The sequence below is a fragment of the Natator depressus genome, chromosome 3, assembly GCF_965152275.1.
Source record: "Natator depressus isolate rNatDep1 chromosome 3, rNatDep2.hap1, whole genome shotgun sequence".
NCBI lineage: Eukaryota > Metazoa > Chordata > Testudines > Cheloniidae > Natator > Natator depressus.
The window spans coordinates 108018432-108037420 of record NC_134236.1 but is presented as its reverse complement, the minus strand read 5'-3'; the positions used below and the strand labels follow the sequence as shown (position 1 = coordinate 108037420).

At 39.2% G+C, this 18989-nt stretch overlaps 1 long non-coding RNA gene across 1 annotated transcript in view; it reads right to left on the bottom strand.

Moving 5' to 3' along the window:
* Positions 1 to 12182: 12182 nt before the first annotated feature.
* LOC141984031 (uncharacterized) overlaps positions 12183 to 18989 on the bottom strand; it is a 99881-nt gene continuing 93074 nt past the window's right edge. The window contains exons 3-6 of the long non-coding RNA XR_012638621.1: positions 15832 to 15878; positions 14492 to 14708; positions 13171 to 13247; positions 12183 to 12673 (exon numbers count right to left, since the gene is read on the bottom strand). This is a non-coding gene — a long non-coding RNA (uncharacterized LOC141984031). The remainder of the gene's footprint in view (positions 12674 to 13170; positions 13248 to 14491; positions 14709 to 15831; positions 15879 to 18989) is intronic.

The following is an 18989-nucleotide window of genomic DNA, read 5'->3' as shown; positions in this document are numbered from 1 at the left end:
AAGAGGCTCGAGCCCTGAACATGAAACACCCTGGGGAAGACTTTCAAAAGCACAAGTGGCAGGTAGACATCAAAAGTAAAACAAAATTCAAAAGTGCCCAAGTGACATATTTGTATTTAGATACCTAACTCCCATTGGAGTCATCTTCCCTGTGGTATTTCATGCTTCGGGCTTGATTCTGGTTTCAGTGGGAGTTAGGTGTCTAAATACCTTTAAAAATATGACCAAAGTCACTTGCAGAGGGACTTAGGCACTTTTGGAAGTTTTACCCCTAAATCTCAAAGAAAATCAATGGGAGGTAGCATCCAACTGCCATTTTTCCCTCTGAAAAATCTACCCCCAATGTGCTCTTAAAAAAAAAAAAAAAAAGAAGTACCATAACTGTAACTGGGGATGGAAAGATTTCTGGACTATCAAGAAAGGAATGGAAGACTTCAGGGAGGCAAGGGGATTGTTTAAGCAAACAAAGTTGGTTTTGATAAAAAGTAAATTGTATTTAAAAGTAGTTATCTAATACAATAATTTACTAAATTATTATAGTACCATAGGTCTTTTGAGATTAATTTGCTGAAATTTAAACTTAAAAATTTCCACAACAGTGTATGAATCTGGAGAAAAAAAAATGCACACAATGTGAAAAAACTTCTTCCAGATTTCCATTAACGGTGCTTCTAATCCTTACAATATAATTATATACTTGAACACAAAAAGGGTAAGATACCTCACTTTTAGTTAGCAGGATAGCTCAAAACATATGCTTGATCAAGGATCTCTTAGGCATGAAACAAGAGAATGTCTCCTTGTGAGCAACAAGCATGCATATAGTTGAAAGCATGTATTTACTTTTAAGAGAGGTTTTAAAAAAGGAATATCAACATATTCAATTCTAATGAAGTGATGGCATAATGCTACCCGTCAAGGAGATTCCAAGAGCAGACAGCAATTATTGTGCTGTAGAATGAGAGTGCTTTTCAACAGAGACTAAAATGAAGTGTCACTGAAACAAAATTTATATTCATTGAAATGTTTAATTATGTGACTTGTTTTGTTCTGTTCTTTCGCAGCTTAATAACGTCTCTTATTTTAGCTCCACAACAGTTTTTAGCCATCACTGTTTGACTGGAATACTTTATTCGGGAAGAGTTAATGCCTGAAAAAGCAAACCACTTGTCATTAGCCTTATTTGGTGAGTTTCTACAATAGTTTTACATAATTCATAGATTATAAGGCCAGAATGTGCTGTTGTGATCATCTAGTCTGATCTCCAGCCTAACACAGTAATGGAACATGGCTTTTCTAGGTAGAATTTCACCTCTAACCCCTGTACTTCCAAAATGTTGGTGGAGATTTAACCATGCAACCTCATGGAAATGTTACAATTATTGTTAATTTAGTATAATCACTCAAGACCAAATTCTCTGCTGATGTCAACACTGACAGAACTATTGAGTTTTTAAAAATGCCCAGTGGTGAATTATATTAAGGGAGATGTGCCAGAGACCCCATGAAGTCTGATAGGAACCGTGCCATTGTTATTCATTTTAAATGGAAGGTGCTCAGACACGAGAACGATGGTGTATCTAAATGATGGTGTATCTGTTTTATCTAAAACAGATAAAATTGTACTTCTGCATTAAGAGTAATGTTGCAATGTAAGTAATGTTGCAATGTATTTTCATGTCAAGGGCATTTAGGGCATTGTGGATATGTGCCTTTTTCATCATTTGCATAAATATAAATAAAATACAATAAACACAATAAAAAATAACCTAAAGGCACCATCTAGGTTCATACTTATTCTTGGCACTGAAGTTCATGACTGGGAACAGTTGTACGGTACTTACTCCAGTTTTTCCTGGGCAACAGAGAATCTGGTCCACTAATTTCAGTGGAGTTATTCTGGATTTACTCTGTGGTAAATGAGGGCAACAAAAGGCCTACGCAGCCTAAGCCAAAACCCACTGAAATCAATGAGAGTCTTTCTATTGATTTTAATGAGGTCTGCATCAGCCTATAATCTTTTAAAAAAAGTCTGCAAAGAAAAGCCAAACAAACTGAATTGTAAATTGTAGAATGAAAAATAAACATATAATTTAGTGTCATGCTCTATTAAAAAGGATTTATTAAAGGATGTCACAAGATGAATGGTCGCAGATTTCAGTAAGAGGGGGATGAGGTAAATACAATGCTCTGTTTGAATGAAATTACAGCTTATTTTCAGCAGAATATAACACTAATGCAAATAGAAGGTAATAAATAAATGTGTCTCACCAGAGCATTTTTGTTCATAGCTCCATTTGCCTGATAATTTCCAGTGGTCTGCTGTTATAGCATAGTAATAATAAACTCTCTCAGAAGGAAAGAATATTGCCTCTCTTGCTCTCACTGGAGCCAAGCTGAGCTGGCAAAACTATGACTGGTGTGTTCATAGATGAAATAGAACTTAAATTTAACAGATCTTACTTTAAGTTCCAATTTGTGATAGTCAGTTCTGGAAGGGTCATTGACATCAGATATATTAGAATGGTTAAAGGCCTTTTCCCTAGGAACTAAAAGAGATTACCACAGGTTAATTATGGACAACTAAGTCTAATTAAAGGCATCTTGTGACTTTTAAAAAAACCCTCGGGGAGAAAGAAAAGGGAGTAGGGATGAGAAGCAGGCTGCAGAAGGGTTGTGTGCAGCCAGGGGAAAAGGCTTCTTCAATGTAAAGAGCTGGTTTTTTTTTTTTGAGGGGGTGGGGGGGATAAAAGGAAATCTTGTGTATATTTCTGTTTGGGGAAGGAGTCTTGGTTCCCAGCATAGCTGGGGCCAGAGTGTATTAGAGAGGGTGGCTAGCATAAGAAGAGACAATACTGTGATGGGAGTTAAGAAATGTATTTTTTCTTTTTATTTAAAGAAGCCTGTGGGCCATCCTTAAGGCCTACCCTGTAAATATTGTAATTAAACCAATGTGACGTACTAAACCTCTGGAGTGGGACTGATTTACCCCAGGACCCCTCAATGCCAGAGGGAGAAATGCTGAAGCGTGATGTGACAAAAGAGGCTCATTGTCACACAATATAAATGGAGAAGCAATGAAAACATTTAGGCATTTTTTTGGGTTAGGTCAAAATCTGTTTACTCTTAAACTGTAATAAATCCAGAGTAACTCCATTAAAGTCAATAGATACTCCAGATTCACAATAAGAAAAGGAGTACTAGTGGCACCTTAGAGACTAGCCAATTTATTTGAGCATAAGCTTTTGTGAGCTACAGCTGTAGCTCACGAAAGCTTATGCTCAAATAAATTGGTTAGTCTCTAAGGTGCCACAAGTACTCCTTTTCTTTTTGCAAATACAGACTAACACGGCTGCTACTCTGAAACAGATTCACAATGATGTAACTGGGAAAGTCTACTCCCTTAAATTCAAGTTAGTGCAGAAGCAGCAACATATTGCACAACTTACTTATTTTGCGATGTCACAAGATAGTTACATAAGTGAATACCATACTGCATTTAGCAGAAAGCATATAGCATGATTAACCAGTAATTGCACTGGAAATAATAGCAAGTAATGTAAATTCAGTATAATTTTAACTAATTCTGTAAGTTGTTCCTCCACTGAAATTACCTCCTATGGTCCTGACCCTGCAAACATTGACTTGTGTGTAATTCCTGTCACATTTCCTTTGGAAAAATAGAGAATTTTTCTTCTTTACTGTGGTCATTTACTAGTGCATAACAACGTGTTTTCTCCCCCCTGCCCCCAAAAATCAGAATTTGGGTAAATAAGAATCCATGACAACAGTGAGAGGCAAGGAGAAGGGGAGACTATGACCCATGGAACCAAATTCTCCAGACAATTCTTTAACATGTCTCTAAGGAAAATATCAGTGTGATTTTTTTCTGCTCATTAATATCTATTCTTAACAGATGAAATTCAGCAATATGGCAGAAAGCCAGGACAAGGGATTTTCATCCCTTAAATCCCATTTAAGGCTACTTTGGAGGACAGGGAATGAATGCACCCTAGGTTTGTATTAGGGCTTGTGTAACTGTCTCCTGCAGTGTTGTTATTATTAATTATTATTATTATTTTTTTTTTTTTATTGGTAAAGTCCTTGTCAACTCCTCTTGGGGCAGCCTCTTGAGTGCTCTCAGATTTTTCCTAACTCATCTCCCTCTCTTCATCTCCAATTAGCCTAGTCTATCAACTTTACCTAAAATGAGTCACTTAACCCTTAAACCCTTGGCCTTGCAGTTTTTCTTTGTCTCCCTGTCAGTATCTTAGAGAAAGTCTGGGATACAGTTATTACCCCTCTGCTATCTTAAGTCTTTCTGCCTTGTGGGTGCTTTCTGTTCTTCTTTTATTGCTGGGTTTGTTTTCCTTATTGATCACAGCTGTGTGTGCATGCCTCCATGATTGGCAGTTCTGACAGCTGTGCTGGGTATGGTCCATCTAGTTGCTTGCCATCCAGTCCTCTCCCTTGTGCCTATACTCAGTATGGGGTTTGTAACCCCCATTATAGTCCTCAATAAACCTGAAGAAGGTAAATGTTGATGTGTGAGCCAGGTAGCAGCTGGGGGAGGAGGGAGAAAGAGATAGGAAAGATAAGATGCTTGAGTTATATAGACAAAGCAGTAGGAAGTTGGAAAGGATATAATGCAGGGAGTGAGAGGAAATGAGTGTAAAGAAATGGGGTAAGAATGAAAAAAAAAACAGGTCTGGAATTTGACTATTTAGTTTACTTTCAGTTTAGTCAAAAGTGAAATATAAAATCAGAATTGTGCCCAAATGGGCCTCATTTCTGCAGTATTTTGCAAGACAATAATTCTATTGTCCCAGTGGGACTTGTATGTACATGAAAACCAGAAGATTAGATCATGCAGGAACAAGTTATAGTACTCTATTATTACAGATAAACTATTATTGTTCATTTAGGACCACAGAGAGACCATGAAGGACACAATTCTCCATTCCTTTATGCTGGTTTTATACTGGTGTTGCTCCATTGACTTAAATGGAGCTAAATTGGTGTAACAGAGTGGAAAATAAGGATAAGGCTCACTTATTATAATTTGTAGGCTGCCGTGGGAATATTTGTACTATTTTTTATCATCCTTGTGAAACCTCTTAAGATTAAAAATCCATAATAGACTGTGAACGGGTGTATCAAAAGAGAGAATTACATCTGTCCTTATAAATGGTTTCATTATTTTTGTTCCCACCTCTTTGAAAAATATAGCTTTGTTCGATGTAGAGAAATGAGAAAAAACCACAAGACATGTGGTTTGCTATTTTTGTAAGCTACTATTGTTTGACCCTTTGTTCTTCTCTCCATATGACTTGGTATATCCTGTTCTTTCCAATATGTACTATTTTAAATTTTCTTGTTGTCATGTTATTGTGATAGCCATAATCTGTCAAGGTCCCAATTTGTGAAATGCCCAGTTATACACTTTAAGGCCAGAAGGGACCATCATGATCATCTAGTTTGACTTCCTGCACGTTGCAGCAACAGAACCTCATCCATCTACTCTGGTAATAGACTCATAACCTCAGTCAAAGGAAGCTGTGCACACAGAAGGCTTCCAAGATCCAGCCTGGTGGTTCCAAGGGTCAGTTTTTAATCTCCAGTACGTCAGTGTGAATAGTGGATCCACTGACTGCCATAGAAAAGCGCAGTTCGTACGGTCAGGTTTCTTCTGTGAATACTGGCATTTCCAACTTCAGAATTTGCTTGTCATAAATATTCAGCTATAACCCCTTAACAGTCTCCATTTTAGTGAACATTCCTGCTAGTACAGGGAGTCCTCAGAATTATGATGCCCGACTTAGATCGGATGCCACTTACAATGCTTTTCAATTGACGGCCTGTTTTGCCCCTATAATGCTTTTTTCACCCTTAGGATGCTCAATTTGCATAATGTTCTCTTGAAATCACTTCCTGGTCGCATTATACTGGTATGGAGCTGGAAGGGGTCGCTTCTGATTGGCTTTGAGGCAGCAGGGTAGCTTGTTGCCGGGTAGGGTTGCTGCTTGTTTTCGATTGGCTCCCAGACCTGGGCTCAGCCAATCAGAAAGCTTGAATAGTGATTGGCTGAGGCTCAGAATGTGGGCCATTCTCCCTAGCTTTCTGAACCTGTGTTGCTGGCATTCTGAGCAGCATATGTGAGTTTATATATTTATCTGAATGCTGTTTACAAAATACAGTGTACAGTAAATACATTGACGTTGCAACATTAGTCATCTATAATTCATTTGGTACAAAAATCTGGGTTATTGTGGTGAAAATATTGTATCAAGCCTTGGTTCAGGAGCCAGTCCTCCCTTCATACCATTGACTCCTATGGGAAAAGCGGTTTTGACTTACACTGTTTCAACTTACAATGCAATTCTGAGGAACGAATTGTGTCGTAAGTCTGATGACTCCCTGTAAAGTCATCGGGCCTGATTCTTCTTTCACTTATACTGTTTTTACACCAGCATAATTTGATTAAATTCCACGGAGTTGCCTCAGATTTGTACCCATGTAAAACAGGAGAATCTGTAACTCCACTGGAGCCAATGCAGTTACTTCCAGTTTAACATGATGTAATAGAAATCAGAATCTGGGTATTTTTCTTGCATAATCTTGACTTTTTTTATTCGTTGTTTATTCTCTCCCCTGCTCCGATTCTCTGTTTATAACTTCACTAGTCTAATTTGAAGGAGTTCCATTGAATTTTCTGATGTGCGTTTGTATATTAACTGCAAGATATTCTGTTCAGATTTCTAATGAATATTCAAATGAATTTGCGTAGACGTAGAGTGTTTCCACATCCTTTGTATGTTCCATATCTACAACCATCTGTCTGCTTCTCCTCTTGCTCACACTGGTATACATCACGAGTACATATTGAATTAATTCCCTTGTGCTATAATGTCATTCTAGGAAAGACCTAACTGTCACCACAGTACAGCCACTGGTTCCTATACCACAGGTTCCTACCATAATACGCACGTAGGAGTATCTTTTTACAGACATCTCACTTTATTATTGTGCATAGCAAGCATACTGTTAACTTAATATGTCATCATGAAGCATTCATGAACCCTTTATGTGTCCTGGTGTTGGACAGAAAGAACAGCTGTGCCTCTTTTTCTACGGTGTCACTTTCCAAAGTGAAGAATGGGGAAAAAAGGTGGTCTAGCAGTCAGAGTGTGTGGGGTGGTATCCAGATTCACAAAAACTTGGACACTTTCATTGTAATGTAATAAAGGATTAACAGGAAAGCTAAACAAGTGTTATTACCTCCAAGTCACCTTGCCCATCTATGCAGCACTCGGTGCAGCACAGTTACAATTAGGATTTGATTTGGTATTCATTGTTAACATTAATTAGAATGAATCTATTATGCATTCTGCTTGATGTTTTATGCATTTCCACAGAGCTTTCGTTGCAGCTCAGCATTAATTAAACTTTAATTATGGATACTTAGATATATGACTGTCAACCTGCCACATCCCATATATGTGACACCAGCCTTTACAATGCATGACAGACTGAAAATGAGGGACATAATGAAAAACCTAAAGAGTCAAATGAAGAATGATGTGGAGGTTCATCTCTTTAACATATGTTACATATTCTAACACCCCAACTTCAAGAGTCAGCATTTCTTTTGCCAGCAATTTAGAACAAAAGTATCAATTACATTCTTACCAGGTTTATATGAAACCAAAATACATTAATGGCCTGTCTTGTAATGGTGCAGTTGGGGTGTGGCTAAATGGCTTTGACTCATTGACTTCTTTGCTTACTGTCAGTATTATTATAGTATCAGAAGCGTATCACTAACAATGTTACATGTACTTTTTTTGACTCTCCAGCAACAAAGTCAGATTATACTAAGGTCTTGTATAAACAGTGGGTATGAGCACCAAGAGCATAGAGATTTTTTATTTTGTAAAAGTGAATATTGGCTTTAAAGTGTATGGCCATGTCATTTGTGATTGAGTAGGTAGATAATTTATTCTGTTTAGGTTTTCTTCTACTGTACACACCACCATGGTCTCTGAGCATCTTTGAGTACAGTCCTTCACCAACCTTCCCCAGCATTCTTGAGTTAACAAGAATATACTAGCAGAAGGTATCAAAAGTGCAAAAGAAGAAGAAAAAAGAGAAGAGGTTTTGCCATTAGTCAGTTTGCATAATTGTGTGTTAAAATATAACAAATAAATCTAATGCAAGTGTCAAGATGAAAGGGTAAAATCAGTACTATAACTCTGCAGATACAATAACCTGTGTGCCTGGCAAAGTGTAATATGTACAAGTTCTTTGATTCTTTTCCATTTTACTTGTTTGGATACCCAGTAAAAAAGATGCACAAGAGTACAAGTGGATCAACAAATACTTTGTTAATGGTTCTCCTTTTAACACTTTGTTAGTGGTTCTCAAGGGGCAATTCTAAGTCTTAGCACTGGACTCCCAACTATGATAAGACATTCCACGTGCAGTCAAAAAGGGTGATGGGGAAGCTGCTCTTAGGATGTGTGACATTGCATTCTATATAATTTTATGAAAATATGCTAATGAGTTTGAATCTAATGTAACTTAAATATGCTTCATGCAAAAGGTCTCTTGTAAGGTATCATTACAAAGCTTAAAATCTACTGAGTGTGGTCATCCTATTTGTATAAATGTATCACTCTTGTATCGGAAACTAGAAATATGAAGTGTGGGCCATTAATGGTGGTTTGGAATCTTGATGGCTCCCATCAACCAGGACAATTGAGAGCAGATGGCTCTGTTTACTTGGAAGTCTTCCTGTATATGTGTGTGCTGGCAAGTGGGTAATGAAGTCTTACAGTGACATGTGATCATGTCATCTGAACTGGAATCTATCTTTAACCTGGTGCTTTCCATTGAGAAGGAGGGGTGGGAACCCAGAGAGGGACAAAGGATTCCCGCCTTATGCAAAAGAGATATAAGTGGGTGGAACAGAACCAGGAGGCAGCCATCATGAGAAATCCCCAGCTACCACCTGAGCTGGAACAAGGGCTGTACCAGGGGAAAGGACTGTGCCCAGACTAGGAAGACGCTGAGTCTGTGAAAGAAACTTATTGAAACATCTCGGAGGGTGAAATTTTATCTGTATTCAGTTTTATTACTGTATTAGGCTTAGATTTGCTTGTTTTATTTTATTTTGCTTGGTAATTTACTTTGTTCTGCCTGTTATTACTTGGAACCACTTAAATCTTATTTTCTGTATTTAATAAAATCACTTTTTACTTATTAATTAACCCAGAGTATGTATTAATTCTTGGGGGGGGCAGGGCAAACAGCTGTGCATATCTTGCTATCAGTGTTATAGATGGCAAACAATGTATGAGTTTACCCTGTATAAGCTTTATACAGGGTAAAACAGATTTATTTAGGGTTTGGACCCCATTGGGAGTTGGGCATCTGAGTGTCAAAGACAGGCACACTTCTGTAATCTGCTTTCAGTTAAGCCTACAGCTGTTAGGGGACGTGGTTCAGACCTGGGTCTCGGTTTGCAGCAGGCTAGCGGATCTTGCTCAAACCAGGCAGGGCACAGAAGTCCTAAGCTGACAGGGCAGGATAGCAGGAGCAGAAGTAGTCTTGGCACATCAGGTGGCAGCTCCCAGGGGGTTTCTGTGATCCAACCTGACACAGGATGACTCCGCTTTATTGAGTTAAAGAGCTGAATTCTATGGGATGCTTTTGCCGGGGACAGAACAGGAATGGAGTCTTAGAACTTAGTAAGTAATCTAGCTAGATATGCGTTAGATTATGATTTCTTTAAATGGCTGAGAAAATAAGCTGTGCTGAATGGAATGGATATTCCTGTCTTTGTGTCTTTTTGTAACTTAAAGTTTTGCCTAGAGGGATTCTCTATTTTGAATCTAATTACCCTGTAAGGTATTTACCATCCTGATTTTACAGAGGTGATTCTTTTTTACTTTTTCTACTATTAAAATTCTTCTTGTAAGAAACTGAACGCTTTTTTCATTGTTCTTAAGATCCAAGGGTTTGGGTCTGTGGTCACCTATGCAAATTGGTGAGGATTTTTATCAAACCTTCCCCAGGAAGGGGGGGGTGCAAGGTTTTGGTGAGGATTTTGGGGGGAAAGACGTTTCCAAACAGCTCTTTTCCAATAATAAACCCGGTTAGACGTTTGGTGGTGGCAGCGAAAGTCCAAGGGCAAAAGGTAAAATAGTTTGTACCTTAGGGAAGTTTACCTAAGCTGGTAAAAGTAAGCTTAGGAGGTTTTCATGCAGGTCCCCACATCTGTACCCTAGAGCTCAGAGTGGGGAAGGAACCTTGACAGCATCCTAAACTCATTCCTCACTGTGAGGTTACTTTTTTGGCAGGTGATACTGTGACTGCATGTATAGTTGTGACAATATTTGTTAGTAGGTTTTTTCCCCTGAGTGTATTGTTTTGTTATTCTATTGGACAAAAATCAGAGATTGAATGACTTTTGTGAGTCTAAAATGAGAATGTGTGGAAGCATATTTCTCTGCAATATTTTGTGTAGTTATCTTATTATTCTGATCCACTCAACCGGAGAGTAAAGAATTCAATATACTTTTCCTCCCTCCCCCATATAAGCAATACAGATTTGCCATCAGAAACTAAAATGAAAAGCAGTTATTTTTTCTTAAACACATCAATCATAAAAAAGGACAAAAACATGAAAATGTGCTCATGTTTTAAAGTTTACAGTTCAGGCAGCTATCAAAGATTTTGTTCTTATAACCGTGAAATGAAAAAGCAATTTTAAAGACATAATTCAAAACATAGCATTTTGTGCCCACAGCAATTATAATGAGAAAGTACTGCAGATATGCATGAATACCCCCATAAGAAATATGAGTCTGCCTGAAAAATATAATTGTCACCCACTTCAAGTTTCTCTTAGTTCGTACAACATGTTTCATAAAACAATAAACTCATGACCTTGTCTAACATGCTATAATCAAACATATTGTGACATCATGTTACAGCTGATAATATAAGAATGGGTGAGATCCTCAGTTGGTGTAGCTGAATATAGCTATGAAAATGTACATACCTGATGATTTGGCATATTTATTTGGAGAAAGATGACAGAAGTATATATCACCAGTGATTAATCTCAGTTTAATTTGAATGAACAGTCAAAAGTTTGGATGCTATTTATCTAAACCTATTTCATTCTCATAAAACTGGACTGTCTCATGATGATGGTTAGAGCAGTGGTTCTCAAACTAGGGCTGCCACTTGTTCAGGGAAAGCCCCTGGCGGGCTGGGCTGGTTTGTTTACCTGCCGTGTCCGCAGGTTTGGCCGTTTGTGGCTCCAACTGGCCGCGGTTTGCCACTCCAGGCCAATGGGGGCTGTAGGAAGTGACGCGGGCCGAGGGATGTGCTGGCCACCCTTCTTGTAGCCCCCATTGGCCTGGAGTGGCGAACCGAAGTCAGTGGGAGCTGCGATTGGCCGAACCTGTGGATGCGGCAGGTAAACAAACTGGCCCGGCCCACCAGGGGCTTTCCCTGAACAAGTGGCGGCCCTAGTTTGAGAACCACTGGGTTAGAGTACTTCTTGGTTTGGTTCAGCATGAAAATATCAAAGAACTGATTTTTCATTCATATCTCAACATATTCATAAATGATCTGGAAAAGAGGGTAAATAGTGAGATGGCAAAATTTGCAGGTGACACAAAACTACTCAAGATAGGTAAGTCCCAGGCAGACTGCAAAGAGTTACAAAGGCATCTCCCCGAAATGGGTGACTGGGCAACAAAACGGAAGATGAAATTCAGTGTTGATAAATGCAAAGTAATGCACCTTGGAAAACATAATCCCAGCTATAAATATAAAATGGTGGGGTCTAAATTAGCTGTTACCACTCAAGAAAGAGATTGTGGAGTCATTGTGGATAGTTCTCTGAAAACATCCACTCAGTGTGCAGCAGCAGTCAAAAAAGTGAACAGTATGTTGAGAATCATTAAGAAAGGGATAGATAATAAGACAGAAAATATCATATTGCCTCTCTATAAATCCACTGTACGCCCCCCGCTTGAATACTGGGAGCAGATGTGGTTGCTCCATCTCAAAAAAGATATATTGGAATTGTAAAGGTTCAGAAAAGAGCAACAAAAATGATTAGGGGTATGGAACAGCTTTCATGTGAGCAGAGATTAATAGGACTGGGACTTTTCAGCTTGGAAAAGGGATAACTAAGGGGGGATATGATAGAGGTCTATAAAATCATGACTGGTGTGGAGAAAGTAAATAAAGAAGTGTTATTTACTCCTTCTCATAACACAAGAACTAGGGGTCACCAAATGAAATTAATAGGTAGCAGGTTTAAAACAAACAAAAGGAAGTATTTCTTCACACAACACACAGACAAGACTATAACAGGGTTCAAAAAAGAACTAGACAAGTTCATGGAGGATAGGTCCATCAATGGCCATTAGCCAGGCTGAGCAGGGATTCAAACCCATACTCTGAAGTCTCCCTAGACTCTGTTTGCCAGAAGCTGGGAATTGGCAACAGGGGATGGATTACTTGATGATTACACGGTCTGTTCATTCCCTCTGAAGCAAGTGGCATTGGCTGCTGTCAGAAGACAGGAAACGGGGCCAGATGGACCATTTTCTGACCCAGTATGGCCATTCTTATGTTCTCTCCTTGCATCCTGCATCCAGATAAAAACATCAAGATTGATTTAAGATCATAATCAAGGTAAATAGAATGACTCCACTGAAGTCATTACTTGTGTAAATCTAGAACGAGACCAGAATCCAGTCCAGAAAGTATTGAGGAGCATAGCTTTTTTTCCAGTCAAACTTATGTAAAATCTCAATAAGAAAAACAAAAAAACCCTTCAGTGTTGGGGAACCTTTGGGGAAAAGCTTTATATCAGAGTTTATTTTATCCAGATCTATTTACTTATCCCTAAAAGTCAGCCAAAGAGAGATATGTTCTGTCTATCTCAAAGTAGAAACAATATAGCTGACATTTTGGTGCAACGTAGGTCTAAAAAGAATGTTTGAAATAGAGCTAATAGCTATGCAGTTGCACTATCTTCACTGATTGTCAAAAATGGGGGGGATGGAAATTACATAATCATTGAATGAAAATTTCTAAAAAATTCAGTGAGCTGTCTTATTGTTGTAGCCTTGTCCTCCTTACCCATCGCTGTGTTTGTTATGTCACACTGTGATCCTTGTTCTCCCACTCCAGGCACTTTCTGTTTTTCCATATGAGAGCTTGCGGGGGAACAAAATTATCAGTAAGTATTGTGATATTCAAAGCTAGTGCTTGAGAATGCTTGGGTGGAAGTTCCACTGTTTATGCTTGCTGAAGGGAAATATTTAAAGAGATTTTTCATGTATACAGCAAACTCTTGGTTGGTGTGGCTTGATGGGAGGTCTTTTCTTCCCACTGAAAGGAATTCTTAATTAACTGAAGGCACCTTTTTAGTAATAATGCTGCTGCCATGGGAGCTGAAAAATGTACCATATTAAATCGGACAGACCCATGGAGTTGAGAGGCTACACTGGTCTGATTACTCTACTGCTTTGCCCTTTGTGTACCCAGTTACACCTGTGCCAAGTGAGTGCAAAACACAGGTATAAATGACTACACAAGATGCCAGGCAGTAGAGAATCAAGCCCACCATCTGCAGAAGGAAAGTGATTTAACCTGTTGTTTCCAGGTGCCAAAGGACAACTGCAAGATGCCCAGGATGACAGATTTGGATGTGTAATTATCATAAAAAGAGACAACACCTGGAAGAGGGAGTGATGAAACAATACCAAGCTAAGGAGACCAAAAATTGTTAAAGAAGCAAATGGATGGAACCAACATGAGACATCTGAAAGTCCTAAACATAGTAATGCATCTATGGTGTGACACCTGTCTCCCTTCAGCAGCCTCCATTGCGATCAAGTATAGTTGGATTTAAATCTGTTTCCTGACATGTGTCTTAAATTAGTGAAGTTCCTGGTTAAGCATGTCGCACTTAACTGGATTGTTTTTGTCTCTGATGCCATGAGACAGTAATGTGGGAGAGGCAGGGGGGTGGGGTCTCTGTCTTCCTCATGTTGTGGCTAGTTGGGGTATATCCTCCTGCAGGTGGGGGCCAGAGTCAGGTGAGGGCCCCAGCAGAGGGAAGGAACATTTGAAAAGGTATGGGAGTGGGGTCTGAAAGCAGAAAAGGTATATCTGCACTGGAGCTGGAAGGTGTAATTTCCAGCTTGAGTATGTCTTGTTCTGATCACGCTAGGGCACTAAAAATAGAGCATAGCTGCAGTGGCGCAGGCAGTGGGAGGGGCTAGCTGCCCCACAGTATAATTCCATCTGAGACAGGAGGCACATACTTGGGGTGGCTAGCCCCTCCTGCTGCTCTCACCCCTACAGCAGCACAGTATATTTTAGCACACCAGCTCGTTCAGCGGTAGTGCAGGTTTATCTACTTGAGCTGAAAATTCCAATTCTGGTCTAGACATACCCGCAGATGGGCCACGCTACCTGCTGCAGAGCTGCAGTCACTGTCAGTGCTCTGTCATGCAGAGATGTTGAGCAATGGCAGCTGGCAAGGCTGCGAGCAGAGAACTTCCGGGGCAACGAGGGGCAGCCAACCTAAAAAGTCTTAGAAGTCGTTTCCCCAGCTTCACAGCAGAACGCCAACTCCTTGATTTCCCCGGCATCTCTCTGCAAATGTTCAACTGCCAAACAAGAGAGGAGTCAATCAGAAATTATCTGAGCAAAAGGTAGATTTCTATATGTGAGCTGTAGGAACAGAGAACCCATTGTCCTTGATAAATGAACTGCTAGCTGCATGATTCCCCATGACAGACTTTGAATCAGAGAGGTCTGAGCCAAACCACTGTTCTGAATATCCCTACATTTTGTAGAAGTTTGGGTCTGGATCCAAACTTCACAACTGTGCAATATCACTGGGCTCACTCCTCAGAATTCTTGATTGTCTACAACTCAACCAGGAAACTGGCATTTGGGACTCTGTCATTGGAAACAGAGTTCTTTTATTTACTAAGTGTGCATATGTGTCAGTAGTTCATGGCAGTGCAGGCCTATTCCTTACTACTTGTGACAGGAAGGATCAAGTACCTGTAGATGTCAGGAGTAAACAAGTCTTACCCAAGCTTTCAGTGTCCCCTCTGGTAAACTCTGCTCTGACAGTCCTACATCAAGGATGTTAAAAATAGAGAGGCTATATTTCAGTCCTTCACTGGGATCTTAACCCCCAAGCCAAACAAAATTCCAAGAGATTTCAGTTACTGGCCCCTACATGACCTTTCTCTATGACTAGTCCCAGTTTGCCTCAGGGCAGGACTACTTTCTCCATGATACTGAAAGGGATAAGAAGCCTTCCATTTCTATTTGCCAAGAGAAAAAATTCAGAATCACTCAGTCCTGTAGAGCTGGAAGCATCTCTGTAATCACTAATAGACGTTTACAGTGTGCCCTTGCCTAACTTGACCATAATGGAAGAAAAAGGACATATTTGAGGCAACATTTTTAAGGTAATGAAATATTCATACAAAGACAAAAATACACCTAGAATGCTTGGTAAAACTTTAACATCATTGGAGCCCAAATATAGCTATTCATAGTAATTGTTGGGTTGAACAGAAATTTAGGTCATCAGAAATAAAAAAAAAATCACCCATTCATACAGTCCACCTTAGCAGCTGGACATATGTTCTAAATTCCTGTCGTCAAGGCCCTGTCCCTTAGTTTCTTTCATTAGTAATCAGGAAATCAGAAAATATCCCTAGGAAATATTGAAGTGAATATTCATTGTGGGTAAGAGCTGAGACTACTCACTTTGGACGGTTGTTCCTGGATCCTGATTTGAAATCGTACCAAGAGATCTGTAATAACATGAATAAGACAAAGATCCCGTATTTTCAATATTTACAAGTCAAACATTTTATTGTAAAATCTGGATATGAGGCAGCTCTAGCCAGACCTTTAAACACATTTGTGCAGTTGACCAAGGAGCAAGCTGGAACAAAAGGTTTAATTGCTAAGATTTATACAATGTTGACTGAAAAAGATGTTGATAAGAAAATAATCCAGACAAAAAGATATGACAGGGATTTGGACAAAGATATGAATGAGTGGGTCTCTGTGTACGAAAAGAGACATACATCTTCAATTTGTGTAGCTTAAATAATTTGTTTATAAATTACTGTACAGATGGCATTTGACTCCAATTAAGATCTAACCTATTTTTGCTTCTAGTGAGATGCTCTGTTGGAGGGATTGTAGGGAACAGGGAACATACTTGCATATCTGGTGTTTGTGTCCAGGAATTAGATGATTTTGGAGAAAAATTATTAAACAGATTCATCTTATGACAAAATGCTGGCTTCTTAGAAATCCCCTGACCTGCTTACTTAATGCTCCAGTAAAAGATCTACATTTTAAACAGAATGACAAATTGTTTTATGTTATTGTTAGCAGCTAAACTTTTTGTTGCACATTACTGGAAAAAAGTGACCATCCTCCTATGGAGTTGTGGAATAATAAAATATGGACTATCCTTGTTATGGAAAAGCTTTTGCACCATGTACACAAGAGAAGCACCAAAAAGAGGATAGGTATTTAGAAACTTGGTCACTCTTTTTAGAGTACTCAGAGGAAGGCTTCCCAGCCAGCAACCCAGAAACTTGAGCCAAGTTCTTTGAATATTAACCTGATCCTGAACAAGTAGTGTACAATGTAGTATGTTAATGTTTTATTGTAACTTTGCCTTTAAAAACAAACATTTTTGGTAAGTGTGTCCTGGGGTCACTACTATCAAGTTCTAACATGCCAACTGGACTATTTGTACACACTGCAGTCAGCAAGTTCTACTTATTATAGTATGAGCAAAATGTCTTAATGTTTTGTAGTTGTAACCTCCCACATTTTTATGGATAAAATAAAAAATCGGGACACTTAAATGTTCTTAAATAATATTATATGAAAAACAGGGTAAAATCAGGACCTATGATCACTTGATCTTTACCAAGTCAGTCCCTGGAAACATAGGCATTCTTAGAAAGTGTTTATTTTTCACACATTTGACTACACTATCTGTCCTGAGCTGAGTGTTACAGAACCAAGACTATATTTAGCAGAGGTCTTCACTTCAGAGTTAGCCCAGGTTTGCCTAGGATTGGTAGAGTGTCCCCGCTACAAAGTATTACCTATGTCAGACCCATGTGACTGCAACCACAAGGGTGCGGTACTAGCCTATGCGCTGGGATGGATCTTGGTGGGATACTCCATGATTCTAAGCGGTGCATTACACCGGGGTGCTCTATGAATTCATTTGCAGGGTGGTCTCTCTTTCTCAACTAGCACAGAGCAGCTGTCTGTGGCAGCGATGGGAGAAAAATACTTCATGTAAATAACTTGCAAGTGGAGTTACTCATTATTAATGAAGACAGTTCTGAAGGCAAAAGCAAAGAGCATTTGCAAGCAAGAACTTTTAATGAGAATGTCATTAAAGAATTCAGTCTGAAAACCACAAAGTGAATCATAGGGCACCCAACTGAATACTCTGACTCTCCATTTCTGTCAGCTGGCTGCACGGGAGGGTGATTTCTTGGACAGCATCTATTAAAATGATGCAGATGCACAGCAGGCATGGAAAAGGCAAATGTGGGTTTCAAACACAGTGTGGAAGAAGGGAGGAGTTAGACAAAGTACAGCCCATTTGGAATTCTGGGATAGCACCTGGGCTTAATTAGCGTGCTTTCTCACTACAAAGGTGGTGGGTTGTCAGCCTGGGCTGAAGCAAAACCCAAACTCAAGTCTATATCTTCACCTGTGTGTCCCCGCCCAAGTTTAAAGCACCCTGAAGCCTTGGCTTAAATTTTTCTGGTTGATGTGAAGGGGAATTAGGGGCCACACCTGGGCTAACTGCAGTGAAGGCAGTGAAGGCACCTTAGAATCAATCCCCATGCAAGTGGTTCTCCTGTTCTAAATAAGATGAGAAAAGAGACTTTCCTGTCCCTAAAGGAAGAAGTTTCTAAAGTATTTCAGTTACAGGCCCCTGAAATGATAATAAATTACAATTAAAGAGCTACTGTGTAACAAAAACACAGCTGAAGGCAGAGGGCTAAATCTTGTCCCCATTGAAACACATGTTCAAAACTTCCATTGACTTCAGTAGGACCAGAATTTCACCCCGAATCTGTCATATGAATGGAGATATGCATACAGCTTGAACATGACTTGAAACTGCTCGTTAATTCTCAGTTATCAAAAGGACAAAGTGTGAGGAAAAGCAAGTTAAAATTATTGAGATTGTCAGGAACAATTGTACATGGTATTTTCTTTGCAGTGACTCAGACATTTTCAAGGCCAGACATTAGTACATTGAACATATGACAGTAAGGAGAGAGCTCCTGGCATGGTCAGATGCAAAGCAGATTTCTATCAATATCTTCCTGAGGATGTCAATCACCAGTAGGTGGAATTTCAGCTCATCAAGAGGTGCTGTGTTCCAAAGCCAGGTTAGAAATTTGTGAACAAAGGTGGTAAAATAAGTTATGAATTTCATTTCTGCTCATTGCTAATGCAGAACAGTGTCAGAGAGCTATACCAGGGCCATGATCTTGGACGTTTTATGGAATATGTGGAAGAAGTCAGGTTTCTCTTAGTTCAAAAAGGACATGATTACACAGAATTAATGAACTTATAGTGGCTGAATGACTAGATGCTGTTTGCTGATTTCACTCATAGTTCAAATTGAATGTAAAACTTCAAGATCAAAAATGATGACACGCATCATGTTAGTCAACATCAGTAGCTTGTGAAAAGAAACTGGAAATATTGAAGAAACACTTGGACACCAAACACTTAAATATTTCCTTTCATTGAGGAAACATCTGGAAAATTCAGCTGCTGTCATAGACAATGCTAGTAACATCAAATGAATACACCAGTCATAGTAAAACAGAATTGGGGACTCACTGGAAATCTTTACA